We start from the raw sequence: 17,319 nt of genomic DNA on the forward strand, positions 1-17,319 counted from the left end.
GCTTCTGCTGAACTTAGCTTTCGGAGGACGATAACTACGACACTCCCACAGAGATTATCTTACAGCAAGACGCACATATAGCGCTACAGGACATATATTTGAGTGATTAATTTTGTACTTAAAACATTTATTTTTAAAGATTTTTGAATTACAAAGAAAGTTTTCCGTGATACATTTCATTCCATTGCTGTAATCTGTAACACCTGAGGGTATAATTACATTAATCCTCAGGGGGGTACACGCCTGCTTTGTGTACCATGTGTTTGGCAAGCACAAGGAGCCCTAGCTAATATGGTATTTGCTTATACAACTTTACACATCGGTACCATATTTCTCTAACACATAAATTACACAGCTATCTGATCATTTAACTGAGAGATAAACTTTTTTACTACGTCAGTGAGAGATGTTTACGCAATTACACAGTTGGGTAACTTCACACTTATGAAATTGTATTTTGTCTGTACTGTGTGAACTCTTCATATTTTTTCGGAACCATTGTGATACAATGAGAGCTTTGAATGATGTATTTGGTATGAGATCATGATTTTTAAAGTACGTTTGAGGTAGATGACACTACTGAAATGAGCAGAGAATTTTCTTTAGGTTTTGAAATTATTGCAGAAAGCTACGACGTTTTTGAGATTTGACTGAGGTGTTATGATGTTATTATTATGACGACGATGTGTATTATGCTGCTGAGGTATGTTTATGATCAATAAGCTAATGCTATATGAGTTATTTGATTATGCTACGTATGTTATGATGAAATATTGAAGAAGTGATGACGAATAAGGTAAGGAATAATGAGTAGTGTTTAGGGACTCTTGACTTGTGAAAAAGGATGTTGGAAACCAAGAATCGTACTTTAAGAGTTATGAAATGTGTGTGTAGATGCGTGAATGTATGAAAATGCCGGCGAACATTTTTTGGACACTGTTATATTCATAAGATTTGGTTTCTACACATTTGCAATGCAAATTCTCGACCCGTGAAATTTTGTATATGACACTGTCTCTGTAGCGGAAAAATGTCGTAAATATTTCTATAAGAAAGTTAAGTGACCACCTGCACGTGCGTCGTCGGCACACAGCTGTGTCAGACACCTGGAGAACAAGCCATTAGGGTGTGCCTTTCCGGAAGCACAGGTAGAAAAAAAAGGAGGCCTACACCTCTGCTAATGTCATTCGTTTGTAGAAAGCATCGCAAAAACGACTTGGTCGAAATTAAAAAAATATGACAACACTGTGGAGCTCTTAATTTATGATATGTACTGAAATGCCTAATAAAATGACAAGAAATATTTTTACATCTGTACACCTGATTATGACAAGCGTCTTTCTATGAGAGTTGAGAGAATTTCTACTAACTTATGAAATGTCACATGACTACTGAATGATATTTTTATGCTTTGCTTTTCATAGTTGCTTATTTCATTTGATATCTGGTTTCCGGCTGTGTTGCAGCATTGCTTTTATAAAATAAAATGCATTTGCTAATGTGAACACTTTCTGTCAACAGATCTATTAAATAATTATTTTATGATCCACATTCTTAAAAAAGGAGCACTTGGAAAGGAAAGAACAATAAGAAGGAACTAGTAACAGTAACACATAATTTTATTTTCAAGTACATGGTAATATTTTTTTTAAATAAGTTTTTGTGGTGCACCACTTTAATTACATAGACATTAAGATGTGAATATACATTTCCCTTATCTGCGTTGTTGTCTTTAGTGTAATGTTTTTTTCTGCTTGAGCTATGTCATATTTAGATATAAGTTATTTCTGCTGCCGTTTGCCAGGCATAGTGCTACTAAATTTCACTTTGTATTACTCGGTTAAGCTAGTTTTACTATTGATTTATTTTTATTGTTGCTGCACATTGGCTCATATTATTTGTAATGTTGCATTGCTTGGTAATTTAGATTTACTGTAGCTTGCTTTGCAATTTTCCATTTTTTTTTGCTTTGCTGTTTGTGTTAATTTGTTATGTGCTGCTGCATTGCCTCGTCCCTTGGTATATATATCTGAGCTCAGTAGATTTGAGTTAGCATAAGAGGGGTAGACTATATAAGAAACTAACTATGATGACTTGGAAGAAATGTCTTGAGAAGCTATATGAAAATGGTTTGGCCAAAAAAAAAGGGATACTGTACAGTGGAGAAAAACTATTTTTGACAGAGGATGTGAACAGATTACAGAAAGCAGGCTTAGATAGGACTTTTTGGGAATAATGATGAACGAAGGGAGATCTCCATGCAAAGTACTGCAGTAAAACAAACCCTGTCCTTTCCTTTTGTGTCATCCCTCTATATGTTTGTGTACCCTTGTGTATTTGTGTTCTTCCTGTCTTTATGTGTTTAGCTGATGAGAGCTATGTTGTAGATTTTTTCTAATACTATGTTATTTACTTTGTAAAGATGTTGAGACATTATTTATTCTGTTTTGTTGCTCATATGTAAAGTTGATGTTTCAAAAGTTATTCTGATCTTTTGTTTTTGTACTCATGTCATAATTCCTGTAACACTGATGTATATGTATATTTCTATTGTTTTGTAAAGCCTGTATTACTACAAATGTTATGTGTATTGTTATGTTTTTAATGATGTATTTTGTACCTTTGTAATTTTAATTGACACCAGTTAATCAAATTAAGTAACTTGTAAGTTCCATTTCACTGCACACGTTTCTGTTGGTCATAGTATATGGACAATATGTGAGAAGTAGTGACTGTTAGTGTTTGCACGTGTGTTAATAATTCAGCAAGGGACTGGATAACAGCATTGCTGATTCTAAGGACAATTCCAAAAACTTTGTGAGTGCACAAGTGGTGGTTATGGACTTGCTATATTAACTGCAAGACTCTTCAATGGTGATTGTGCACCCGCACAGTCACAACAGATGGCTGCTGACCATTTCTACAAGGACTGCAGTGGGTCTGCACCTCTGGTGGCCCACCAATACCACAATCTCTACCAGGACTACAGTGGGGCTGCACCTCTGGTGGCCCACCAATACCATACTCTCTACAAGGACTACAGTGGGTCTACTCTGTGATGACCTACCTACCAATCTTCTTCAAAACGTTGAATGACTCTGCTGTGGGTTTGCTCTGTTATGGCCCATTACCTGTCAGCATGTCAAGAGTCAGCACTGTCTTTCCGTTGGAAGGACAACACTACTTCTTCAAGACTGCATGGTAATCCACTACTTCCGTGTGCATTGTCTTTTACTGCTCAGACTTTGAAAAGAAAACCACTGAAATTCTACTGTGATGAACAATCTGGACTGTCTTTATGGACTGTGAGAAAATTTTAGCTTTTGACCAACATTGTATAAATAAGTGTGTGCATTTGATTTCTTTGTTATTGTAATTATGAAAAATTTTATCAAATCATTATTGGCCACTGGCCAAAAAAATGTGTCAAATTTTTTGTGGGGAGCATGGGGGCTATGTAAGTAGGCTGTTTATGTTTTCTTTATGTAAGTAGGCTGTTTATGTTTTCTTATTGGCAACGTTATGTAGCGCTCGGTATGAAAATCACTGGCTGTGCTGTGTGCAGTCTGTGGTTAGTTTGCATTGTTGTCTGCCATTGTAGTGTTAGGCAGCGGCAGCTGGATGTGAACAGCGCGTAGTGTTGCGCAGTTGGAGGTGAGCCGCCAGCATTGGTGGATGTGAGGAGAGAGATGGTGGAGTTTTGTAATTTGTCATGAACTGATATGTATTATGACTATTAAGGTAAATACATTGTTTGTTCTCTATTAAAATCTTTCATTTGCTAACTATCCCTATTAGTAGTTAGTGCCTTCAGTAGTTTGAATCTTTTATTTAGCTGGCAGTAGTGGCGCTTGCTGTATTGCAGTAGTTCGAGTAACGAAGATTTTTGTGAGGTAAGCGATTTGTGAAACGTATAGTTTAATGTTACTCAGGGCCATTCTTTTTCAGGGATCTTTGATAGTCAGATTGCGTTGCGCTAAAAATATTGTGTGTCAGGTTAAGCACAGTCATGTATAAATTCTTCTAAGGGGACGTTTCAAATTCTACTGTGCTCAGTTATATATACCAAGGGACGAGGCAATGCAGCAGCACATAACAAATTAACACAAACATCAATGACAAAAAAATTCAAATTGGCAAAGAAATTGCAATATTACAACTAATATAAGGCACTGGGCAGCAAACAAGAAAACTAAAGCATTAGTAAAACTGGCTTAACAGAATAATACAAAGTCAAATTCAATAACACTATGCCTGGCATACAGCAGCAACTTATACCTAAACATGACATAGCTCAGGCAGAAAAAATATTACAGTAAAAACAACAATGCAGACAAGGGAAATGTCTATTCACATCTTAATGTCTATGTAATTAAAGTGGTGCACCACAACAACTTATTGTAAAAAAATATTACCATGTACTTGAAAAGAAAATTATGTGTTACTGTTACTAGTTCCTTCTTATTGTTCTTTCCTTTCGAAGTGCTCCTTTTTTTTAAAGAATGTGGATCATAAAATAATTATTTAATAGATCTGTTGACAGAAAGTGTTCACATTAGCAAATGCATTTTATTTTATGAAAGCAATGCTGCAACACAGCTGGAAACCAGACATAAAATGAAATAAGCAATTACGCAAACCAAAGCATAAAAACATCATTCAATAGCTATGTGGCATTTCGTAAGTCAGTAGCTCTCAACTCTCGTAGAAAGACACTTGTCGTAATCAGGTGTGCAGATGTACGAATATTTCCCATCAATTCATAAGCATTTCAGTAATTAGCACAAAGTACGAGTAATCATATGTTTTCAAGTAATGAGCGTGTAATATTTGGGATGCTTTCTACAAAGGAATGTCAATAGCGAGGATAAGGGCCTCCCCTTTTTTTTTCTACCTGTGCCTCTGGAAACGCCCTCACTAATGACTTGTTCTCCCGGCGTCTGACACACCTGTATCAACTGATCTTGTACTTCCCGGATTTCTCTTTTGTACTGTGTATTGATTTGACTTTGATTATTTTTGAATTTTCTTATTTGTTCATACTCTTCAGTGTCAGTGAAGGCTACGGGTCTTGTGTCATTCAGATCATCATCTACCTTTGTAGATAAGTTAGTGACCTGATCCAAAAGTTCGGCTACTTTCTCCGATAGTGTACTTATTTCCTCAGTGTGTTTTTCTGAACCAAGTTTCAGAGTGTCCATTTGTGTTGAAATCCAATCTACTGTGTGCTTTAAGTTTTCCTGAGTTTTTGCAAGTTGCGTAACCGAATCGGTAGATGCAACTGAGTCAATTTTAGCTTGCAAGGTGTCGTGATTTTCATGAACAATAGTTTGCAGTTCTTTTATGGCTGCTTCATGATTCTGTAATGCATTTTCATGACGCGAAAAAATAGGTTGGAAATGCTCACAAATTTGTGTTTTTACGTCATTACAGACTTTCTGACATTTCGATTCAATGTTATGTAACTCAGCAGTTAAATCTTCACGTGTTTGTTCGAGAGTTTGTTCCAATGAGTCTAACTTTTGAAGCTGTTGCTGTGTTTGTCTCTGATTTTGTTCCATTGTGTCTAACTTTTGAAGCTGTTGCTGTGTTTGCCTCTGATTTTGTTCCATTTGTTGCATTAGTTGTAATAACAATGCATTAGTGTCTGGAATCTGTTCCTCTACGCTTTTCGGCAGTGCAGTTGCACCGGCAACATTCACATTTTGACAAGCTGAAAATGTGTCTTGACTTATTTGAGAAAACGGTGAGGACGCAAAACCTGAATCTACAGTATTTGTAAAATTGTGTCCTGTCATTTCGGATTCCTGAGGCGAGCTGTTGCCGACCGATCGATCGATAATACTTCCCTGTTCACAACCTGTTTCACTGTCTACACCATTATTTGCCGCCCGCTCCATTTCCCTATGCACAATTACCAAATTACTACCTGGAACGTCTGTTAATTCACTACACAGTGGTGCTGATAAGCTACGCTCGTCTTCACTATTATTTCTCAGTTTACTTTGGAGCCTAGTGTTACGTTTTTCACACGCCATTATTGCGACAATATTTCACACGATAACACAGAAAAACACAATTTGAAGAGCAAAAATAAGAGAACACGTTAACATAGCACTGAAAATAATATCTAGTTAATTGCAAGCGCAGCTGCGAAATACTTGGTGCAAATCTACATGCATGCCACAACTGTTTTACAGTACAACAACGAAAGACTGCAACTACTAAGGAGATTCTCTCTACAATTACGCGCTAGCAATAAACAAAAGCTACACTAAATACACAAACTACGAGAAAAAATCAGAAGATTCCAGTGAGGTATCCTGGCAGGGTCGCCATATGAAACGTCCCCTTAGAAAAATTTATACACAACTGTGCTTAACCTGACAATATTATTTAGCGCAACGCAATACGACTTTCAATAATCCCTACAAAACAATGGCCCTGACTAACTTTAACCTATACCTTTCACAAATCACTTACCTTACAAAAATCTTCGTTACTCGAACTACTGCAATACAGCGAGAGCCACTACTGCCAGCTAAATAAAAGGTTCAAACTACTGAAGGCACTAACTACTGATAGGGATAGTTAGCAAATGAAAGATATTAATAGAGAACAAACAATGTATTTACCTTAATAGCCATAATATATAAATAGCAGTTCATGACAAATTACAAAACTCCGCCATCTCTCCCCCCACATCCACCACTGCTGGCGGCTCACCTCCAACTGCGTAACGTTACGCGCTGTTCACATCCAGCTGCCGCTGCCCAACACTACAATGGCAGACAACAATGCAAACTAGCCACAGACTGCACACAGCACAGCCAGTGATTTTCATACAGAGCACTACGTGGCATTACCAATATAAAAGAATTTCATACAGAGCGCTACGTGGCATTACCAATATAAAAATCTAAACAGCCTACTTACAACACTAGCAGTACGGCTGGCAGCAAATATAATTGCAGGACACTTACTATTAACATTACTAGGAAATACAGGACCATCCATAGCAATAAACTTAATTTCACTGCTAATTATTGGACAAATACTCCTATTAAATCTAGAATCAGCAGTAGCAATATTTTCAAGCTTATGTTTTCTCAATTCTAAGAACTCTATATTCTAGAGAAGTATACTAAACCTATGTTAACAACTCACTCAAATCACCCATTCCACTTAGTAGATTATAGACCTTGACCATTAACAGGAGCAATTGGAGCAATAGTTCTAGTTTCAGGATTAGCAAAATGATTCCACCTATTTAATATTAACTTATTTATAATCGGATTTGGAATTACCCTATTAACCATAATTCAATGATGACAAAATGTAGTACTAGAAGGAACATACCAAGGGCTACATACAGGATTTGTATCAATTGGATTACGATGAAGAATAATTTTATTTATTGCATCAGAAGTACTATTCTTTGTTTCATTTTTCTGAGCATTTTTTAGAAGAAGACTAGCACCTACTATTGAACTAGGAATACTATGACCTCCAATAGGAATTCAACCTTTTAATCCTATACAAATTCCATTACTTAATACAGCTATTCTTCTAGCATCAGGAGTAACAGTAACATGAGCACATCATAGTTTAATAGAATCTAACCATACTCAAGCATTACAAGGACTATTCTTTACAGTATTACTAGGAATATATTTCTCTATACTTCAAGCATATGAATATTGAGAAGCACCTTTCACCATTGCAGACGCAGTTTATGGATCGACATTCTTTGTTGCAGCAGGATTCCATGGTCTACATGTAATTATTGGAACAATTTTCTTATCAACATGCCTACTTCGACATTCAATAAATCAATTTTCACCAACACACCACTTTGGGTTTGAAGCAGCAGCATGATACTGACACTTTGTAGAGTGGTATGATTATTCCTATACATCTCTATTTACTGATGAGGTAGATAACTGTTTTTATAGTATAAATAGTACATTTGACTTCCAATCAAAAAGCTTGATATAAATCAAGAAAAACAATCCTAATTATATCTACAAGAATTTTTATTAGATTTATTATCCCAATAATTGTTATAACCCTTGCAACAACATTATCAAAAAAATTAATTAATGACTGAGAAAAAAGATCACCATTTGAGTGTGGATTTGACCCAAAAAGATCAGCACGAATACCATTCTCACTACGATTTTTCTTAATCGCAGTAATATTCTTAATTTTCGACGCAGAAATTGCACTAATCCTTCCAATTGTAATCATTTTAAAAACCTCAGACATTAAAATCTGAACAGTATCAACAATATTTTTTATCCTAGTATTATTAGGAGGATTATACCATGAATGAAATCAAGGAGCATTACAATGGGCAGAATAAAGGGTTGTAGTTAACCATAACATTTGGGTTTCATTAAAAAAGAATTGATATAATAAATCAACCTTAAATAGAATAAGAAGCGAAATATTGCAGTCAGTTTCGACCTGGAAGATTGGTAAATAAAATACCCTTATTCTTATTAATTGAAGCCAAAAAGAGGCGTATTATTGTTAATAATATAATTGAACTATAAAGTTCGAATTAAGGAAATGTAAAGCCAATATGAAAGCTGCTAACTTTTTATATTAGCGGTTAAACTCTGTTAACATTTCTAAAATTTATATAGTTTAAATAAAACATTACATTTTCACTGTAAAAATAATATATCTATATTTATAAATACCTGAAAGTAAAAATACTTCCTAACATCTTCAGTGTCACGCTCTAATTATAAGCTATTTAAGTAAACGAAAAATAATATTACCAAAATAAATATTCAAAAAATTAAAGTTAAAAGATAAATCTTAAAATTAGAATCATATCAACCCCGCATATAACCAATTAAATAAATAAATATTCTATATAAGCCTTGACCACCAAATAATTCACCTCAACCATAATCAAATGATTTAGATGAATAATAACCCAATTTTAAAGGAATATATCTAATAAATTTAGTTGAAAGAAAAGGTATAAACCATATAGAACCAGCAAATCTAACAAAAGAAAGCATGTTCATAAAAAATAAATTTTGAGAAAAATCAAAATTAGAAATAAGATAACCCAAATAAGCACCTAAGACAACTACAGTAATAGTTAAAAACTTTAAATAATCAGGCAAAGACATAACATAAGGAACAGGAAAAATTAATCAATACAAAAGGCTACCACCAAAAACAGCAACAAATAATAAACCAATTATACCAAACGAAATATAATAACCCCTATCATCAAAAGAAAATCTAGAATAAAATTTATTATCACCAGATATCGAATAATAGAAAAGACGAAAAGAATAAGAAGCAGTTAAACCAGTAGAAAAGAAATAAAGAAAAAAATTAAACAATTAATTCATTTTAAACAAACTACTTCAAGAATTAAATCCTTTGAATAAAAACCTGCTAAAAAAGGTATACCACATAAAGACAAACTAGAAACATTAAAACAAACTGAAGTTAAAGGTATAAAATTAACAACTGAACCCATAAAACGAATATCCTGAGAATCCTTTAAATTATGAATTATTGAACCTGCACATATAAGCAATAACGCCTTAAATAAAGCATGAGCTAGTAAATGAAAAAATGCAAGTTTTGGATAACCTATAGCCAAAATTCTTATTATTAAACCAAGTTGTCTTAAAGTAGAAAGAGCAATAATCTTCTTCAAATCAAATTCAAAATTAACCCCCAACCCAGCCATAAATATAGTTATACAACCAATTAAAAGTAAAAATCAACCACAATTATAAGTATCCAATATTGGTCTGAAACGAATTAATAAATAAACCCCAGCAGTAACAAGAGTAGAAGAATGAACTAAAGCAGAAACAGGAGTAGGGGCTGCCATTGCAGCAGGAAGTCAAGAAGAAAAGGGAATTTGAGCTCTTTTAGTTATTGCCACTAAAACAATTAATATAGTAATAAGCTTTATTTCAAAAGAATTAGAAATAAAATCATAATAATAAATGTAATTTCAACCACCAAAATTCAATATTCAAGCAATAGAAATTAAAATAGCAACATCACCAATACGATTAGAGAGTGCAGTTAACATACCTGCACTATAAGATTTCACATTTTGATAATAAATAACTAAACAATAAGAAACTAAACCCAAACCATCTCATCCTAATAAAATTCTAATCAAATTAGGGCTAATAATTAAAAAACCTATAGAAAGAATAAATATTGAAACAATAATAATAAAACGATTTATATTCTTTTCTCGTGATATATAATCCTCTCTATAATAGATTACCAAAGAAGAAATATATATAACAAAAGACATGAAAATAAGAGAAATTCAATCAAAAATTCAAGTCATAACAACCATTGAATTATTTAAATTAAAAAGTTCTCATTCAACAAAAACTCTATAATCAATTATTAAATAATAAATACCTAAATTAAAAATTATATTTTTAACGAGATCACTGCTATTAATTTCTTTAAAGAATAATTATTAATTATTATTTATTATGGTTGCTTTTAGTTACTTAATTTGCCTCTCTTGAACTTTTTTCTGTAAGTACGAACTTTGTTGTAGAACCTCTCTCTTATTTACGTGTGGTAATAAAAAATTCACTTTCAAAAGAATTACATACATTTAAAAATTACGTGAACTCATATTAACTGATTAAGAATATTTAGTTGAAATTTAAATCCTTTACATCATTCGGCCTTGGCACACATTTTCTAAATGCAGTGGGTTTTTTTTCTGTTAAATATTTTCTGAATTCTATCCCAGCGTTAACTATGGAGCATAAGATTATCTCTATTATCAGAAAATGGTTAATTATTGCCAAGCCGACACTTAATTATCACTGATCAAACCTACTTCGCTATACATTTAAGTTATTTGAAAGAACCAAAATTGTTTAATTTCAATGTTAACTAACATTAACTATCCGCCTACGAATGCACAAACGTATAATTAGTTTAAAAAATTCATCATTCTCAGGACCACTGTAAAAGAATAACAATTTTTTAATTCACTGTTAATTTTTATCTATCTGTTCCCGATTTAGGGGTTTGGTTGATTTTTCCTTTAGCGGAACAATTTTTTAAATGTGCCGCCGCTGCAAGTCGATCGGTCGCGGCACAGCCCAGCAACACCGCTAAAAATGCTGAAAATTCTTTAAAGAAATTTTTATAGATGATATGGGCAAGGTAATTTACATTAATAATACACACTTTTGATAAATTATGATATATTTAGATCAAACAATAATTCAACTCACATTAATTTGTAACGTCTCCTCTAATGGCGGCTAAATCTAGACAGAAACAAAAGAAGTCTACCCAATCATAAATCACTTCGACACAGCTTCCTCTCGCATACAGCTCTAGACAGAGAAGACCAAAGAATACACAATACGTTGTGCTTTTATACTACTGCTGACTATTAACATTTCTTTGTAATTTGACAATATTATTCTCCTCTGGCTAAATTTCACATCTCTGTTATCGCAGGTACTGACACATTTCACAATCACATAATAAATATAGAAAAATTACTATCCTAAATACAGAGAGAATATTACTACAAAAAATATTACGATAATAACAAATGTCTTTTACACAAAATTCAATAATATTTTTAGTTCACTAATTACGGTATATACAACTTGCTCAGAGCGGCGTATATGGTACAAATAAACTCTTGTTCATTAATAGCGTGAGTTTGCCAGGGAACGTTACAAGTTCTAGAAAAAAATAAGGAAAAAAAACTCAAAGAACAAATAGAAAATAAATTCACGGCCTAAGACGAAAAAGATTCATTTAATTGATTCCACAAAACAACATTTTTAATTAAAATACTTAAGCGACTTAAACAAAAAAATTTTCACCCTTTAAACAAAGAATATTTAAAGGCAATCAATGTAAAAGTAAAAGATGATATTCACGAAAATAACAAAGAGAACAAGTATAAATACCAGAATATTAATTACCATGCTGAGAATAAGAATATATATATAAAGTATAAACAGCTCTAAAGAAAGACAAAAAAATTAAAGCAAAAAATCTAAAAGAAGATCAAGACATAATGCTATTTAATAATCTAAGTTCACCTACCAAATTTAAAGAAGGAGGGGCAGCCATATTAGGCGATCTCAAAAGAAATCATCATAAAGCCATTCTTGGTATCAAATTAATTATACCCTTGTTAATCAATAATCTTCGTCTACCTAAACGCTCATAAATAATATTAGATAAACAAAACAATCCAGAAGAACATAAACCATGACCAACCATTAAAGAAAGAGAACCTATGCAACCTCACCAATTCATGGTTATTAACTCTCCAATAACCATTCTTATATGAGCAACAGAAGAATATGCAATTAAAGACTTTAAATCTACCTGACGAAAACAAATAAATCTAACAATAACCCCGCCAGATAAACCTAAAGACAATCAAAAATAATTAAATTTTAAACCAATATAAGAAATAACCTTCATAACACGAAAAATACCATAACCACCTAACTTTAATAAAACACCAGCAAGAATTATTCTACCTGAAATAGGGGCCTCAACATAAGCCTTAGGAAGCCATAAATGAACCAAAAATATTGGCATCTTAACTAAAAAAGCAAGAATTATAAATACATAAAACATAAAATAATGAGAACCAAAATCAACAATAAACGTTCAGGTTGATAACCTCAACCCAAAATCAAAAGCAAAGTAGGAACTAATCTAGCCTCAAAAAAATATAAAAAGAAAGAAGACTCAATCTAGCAAACGAACAATAAAGCATAATCATCAAAATTAAGACCATAAAGATAAAAAAATTAGAATGATAAGAACTTAAATAAACAGAACCTCTAGCAGAAATTATTGAAGAACAAATCCAAAAACTTAGCAAAATCAAAGTAAAAGAAAAATAATCAATACCAATATAATATCCAATTATATTTAAATCAGCATATGAATATACACAAATTATAAAAATAAAACTAGACAGAAATATTAAAGAATGAACCAACCATCAACAATTATTAACTAAACAGAGAGGGATCAAAAAAATAGTTATAAATAAATACTTTAACATAAGGATAAACCAAAAGAATTAAAAAAATCATTACCATGAGAACGAATTATTGAAACTAAAATAGAAAGACCTAAAGCACCATCACAAACAGAAAAAACCAAAAAAATAACAGGAAAAAAATAATCATAATCAAACTCAATAAGAAAAATAATAATCAATATAAATAAAGAAAGAACAATATATTCTAATCTCAAAAGAACCATTAATAAATGCTTACGTCTAGAAGAAAAAACATAAACACCAGCAAAATAAACCAATAAAGAAGTAAAGACAGAGAATATAAACATTAGTTTTAATAGTTTAAAAAAAACGCCGGTCTTGTAAACCGGAAATAAGTCAAGCCCCCACTTTTAAAACTTCAGAGGTGGAAAAGCTTCCATCATTGGTCCCCAAAACAAATATTTTAAATAAACTAACCCCTAAAATGATTAAAATAATAATTATATCACTATCAAATGTAATAAATATTAATTTTATTAAATTAAGACACCCAATATCAATAATGCTTTTCATTATTCTGCAAACTTTCCTAATTGGATTAATAACAGGAACAATGATGGAAAGTTATTGGTTATCATATGTTTTATTTTTAACTTTTCTTGGTGGTTTATTAGTCCTATTTATTTATATTACGAGAATTGCATCAAACGAAATATTGCAACCTAAATCAATTACCATAATTATTACTTTAACAATATGGGTATTTATTATATCAACATTAATAATCTTAGTTATATTAATATTTATAGACTTTTTCAAAAATACTGAAATTATAAATAATGATAATTCAATCAATTATCAAGAAATAACAATACCTTTAGAAAAACTTTATAATAGACCAACATTTATTATTACAATAATAATAATAATTTATTTATTATCAGCTTGTCGACTTGTCTTCTTGAAAGAACACAAAAACTGCTAGAACCCAAAATCTCAGATTTCCAAGCTGGTTTCAGACCAAACAGATCATGTCCAGAACTAATTTTAAACTTGAAATTGATTACAAGGATGAGACAAATGCGAAGGAAGCCTACAGTATATGTCGACTTTAAAAAGGCATATGATTCAATTCACAGACCCACACTATTTAAAATTCTTGAAGAACAAGGACTGGATAAGAAGACATGGAACATCATAGAGCAGACATTAACAAATACAAAACGCAAAGTGAAATTCATGGGAAAACTTTCAAAATCATTTGAGATAAAAACTGGGGTTAGACAAAGTGATGGATTATCACCTCTGTTATTTAACTTAGTTCTGGATAGAGTCATGGCAGAATGGGAAAAAGAACTCAAAAAAGAAAAGTATTGGAAACCAATATCACTGGGAACCAAAAAAGATGACCTACAAATCCCCTACTTAGCCTACGCAGACGATCTTGCAATAATGGCAGATTCTAGTGAAATGGCAGTCAAACAGATAGAAACCTTAAAAGAGTGTGCAGGAAAAGTTGGCCTACAAATATCTTTTGAGAAAATGGTGTTTACAACAACAAATCTAGAAATTTCTAAGTTACAAACCAAATATGGAGAAATTAAGAGGGTACCATACTTTAAATATTTAGGAGAGATAATTTCTGAAAAATACTCACAACAAGAAAGAATATTAAAAGCTCGTAGGGGTCTAGGGCTGGTCCAAAACATTTACAATAAAAAATGTCTATCTATAAATACAAAAATTAAACATTATAAGTTGGTAATTAAACCAGTAATGCTATATGCCAGCGAAACCTTGACACTTAAAAGAAAAACAGATATGGAAAACCTGAAGAAAGAGGAAAGGAAAATCATTAGGAAAATTCTGGGACCAAGATGGACCAAAGAGGGATATAGATTACAGAAAAATTCTAAAATTGAAGAATATTCTAACATAGAGATAGACATGAGGAAGAGGCGTCTAAAATTCTATGGCCACATAATGAGACTTCCCGATCACAGACTTACAAAAAGAATAGTAAGATATGTAGCATCCCTTGTTAATGGAGGAGAATGGAACAAAAATATAAAGAAAGATCTGGAATTAGCCAACATTACTACTGAAGATATGAACAAAAGAAACAATTTCAAACTTAAAGTTGACAAATGGGAGGTCAAACCAGAGACAAAAGCGCCGAGAACTGGAACAAAATGGAGCGAAGAAAGAAAAGCTGAATTCTCGCAAAGAATGAAAACCTGGTGGGCAAACAAGAAGAATAAGAAGCCCCAGAAGTGAATCATCTTTACTTAGCGTCTTCCATGTTGGGAGCTTTACGACTAATAATAATAATAATAATAATAATTTATTTATTTTTAGCACTATTAGCAGTTGTTAAAATTACTAATATTAAACAAGGACCAATTCGTAAAATAAGATAATTTACTAATGAATAAACCCCTACGATTAAGACATCCTTTAATTAAAATCATTAATAACTCTTTAGTTGATTTACCCGCACCGACAAATATTTCATTTTGATGAAATTTTGGGTCCCTACTTGGATTATGCTTGGTAATTCAAATTGTAACTGGACTATTTTTAGCTATACATTATACATCAAATATTGAGAAAGCATTTAGTAGTGTAGTCCACATCTGCTGAGACGTAAATAATGGTTGAATTATCCGAACCCTGCATGCAAATGGAGTTTCTATATTTTTTATTTGTATTTATTTACATGTAGGACGAGGAATTTACTATGGATCTTACATATACATACACACCTGAATAATTGGCACAGTAATTTTATTCTTAGTTATAGCAACTGCATTTATAGCATACATTTTACCTTGAGGTCAAATATCATTCTGAGGTGCGACAGTAATTACTGATTTATTATCAGCAATCCTATATTTAGGAACAGATTTAGTCCAGTGAGTGTGAGGAGGGTTTGCTGTTGATAACGCAACATTAAATCGATTCTTAACATTTCATTTTGTATTACCGTTTATAATTGCTGCCATGGCAGCAATTCATTTATTTTTTCTTCACCAAACAGGGTCAAATAACCCCTTAGGACTAAATGGAGATATCGAAAAAATTCCATTTCACCCATATTTTACTTTCAAGGATTCTATTACATTTGTATTAATAACATCATTATTAATCATACTATGCTTGATTAATCCTTAACTCCTAGGAGATCCGGATAATTTTGTACCTGCTAATCCATTAGTAACCCCCGATCATATTCAACCAGAATGATATTTCTTATTTGCATATGCAATTCTTCAATCAATCCCTAATAAGCTAGGAGGTGTTATTGCATTATTTCTATCAATTAGATTCTTAATAATTTTACCATTTTATAATAAAACACCATTCCGAGGCATCCAATTCTATCCTATTAATCAGATTTTATTTTGAATTATAGTAGTTGTTGTATGTTTATTAACATGAATTGGTAAACGACCTGTTGAAGAGCCTTATATTATAACAGGACAAATCTTAGCAATTATTTACTTCTCATACTTCTTAATTAATGTTCATGTTGCAAACGCATGGGATAAACTAATTAAGGAATAATAAGTTAATTAGCTTAGGAAAAGCATATGTTTTGAAAACATAAAACTAGAAGTTTAACTCTTCTATTAACTTTTCTTAAAAAATTTCACTAAATAAATGAGATAAATAAAATCTTTAAGCCAACAAAGAAAATAAAAAAATTCAAAGATCAAGGTAAAAAACTTTTTCAAGCTAAGTACATTAACTTATCATAACGAAAACGTGGCAATGTACCCCGAACTCAAATAAAACCAAAAGATATAACAGCAAGCTTAATAAAAATATAAAAGAATAAAAATCACCACCTAAAAAAATTAAAGCTATTAATATTCTTATAAAAACAATTCTAGTATACTCAGCTAAAAAAATTAAAGTAAAACCTCCTGCACCATATTCAATATTAAAACCTGAAACTAACTCAGATTTGCCCTTTGCAAAATCAAAAGGGGTTCGGTTAGTTTCAGCTAAACAAGAAGCAAAACAAGCTAAAGCTAAAGGAAAAGAAATAATAATAAATCAACAATAAAGCTGATAATTTATAAAAACAAACATGTTAAAACTACCAATCAAAATAATTAAAGATAATAAAATTAAAGCTAAACTAACTTCATATGAAATTGTTTGAGCAACAGACCGAAGAGAACCTAATAAAGAATAATTTGAATTAGAACACCAACCAGCAATTATAACAGTATAAACACCTAATAAAGTGCAACATAAAAAAAACAAAAATCCATAAGTAGAAGAAC

General features: G+C 31.9%; 1 long non-coding RNA gene across 1 annotated transcript in view; it reads right to left on the reverse strand.

Annotated features, from left to right (window-relative positions):
- The window catches only part of LOC126185016 (uncharacterized), a 31,490-nt gene that overhangs the window by 12,983 nt on the left and 1,188 nt on the right, over window positions 1-17,319 (reverse strand). The window lies entirely within an intron of this gene.

Source organism: Schistocerca cancellata, chromosome 4 (assembly GCF_023864275.1).
Source record: "Schistocerca cancellata isolate TAMUIC-IGC-003103 chromosome 4, iqSchCanc2.1, whole genome shotgun sequence".
Classification (NCBI taxonomy): Eukaryota; Metazoa; Arthropoda; class Insecta; order Orthoptera; family Acrididae; genus Schistocerca; species Schistocerca cancellata.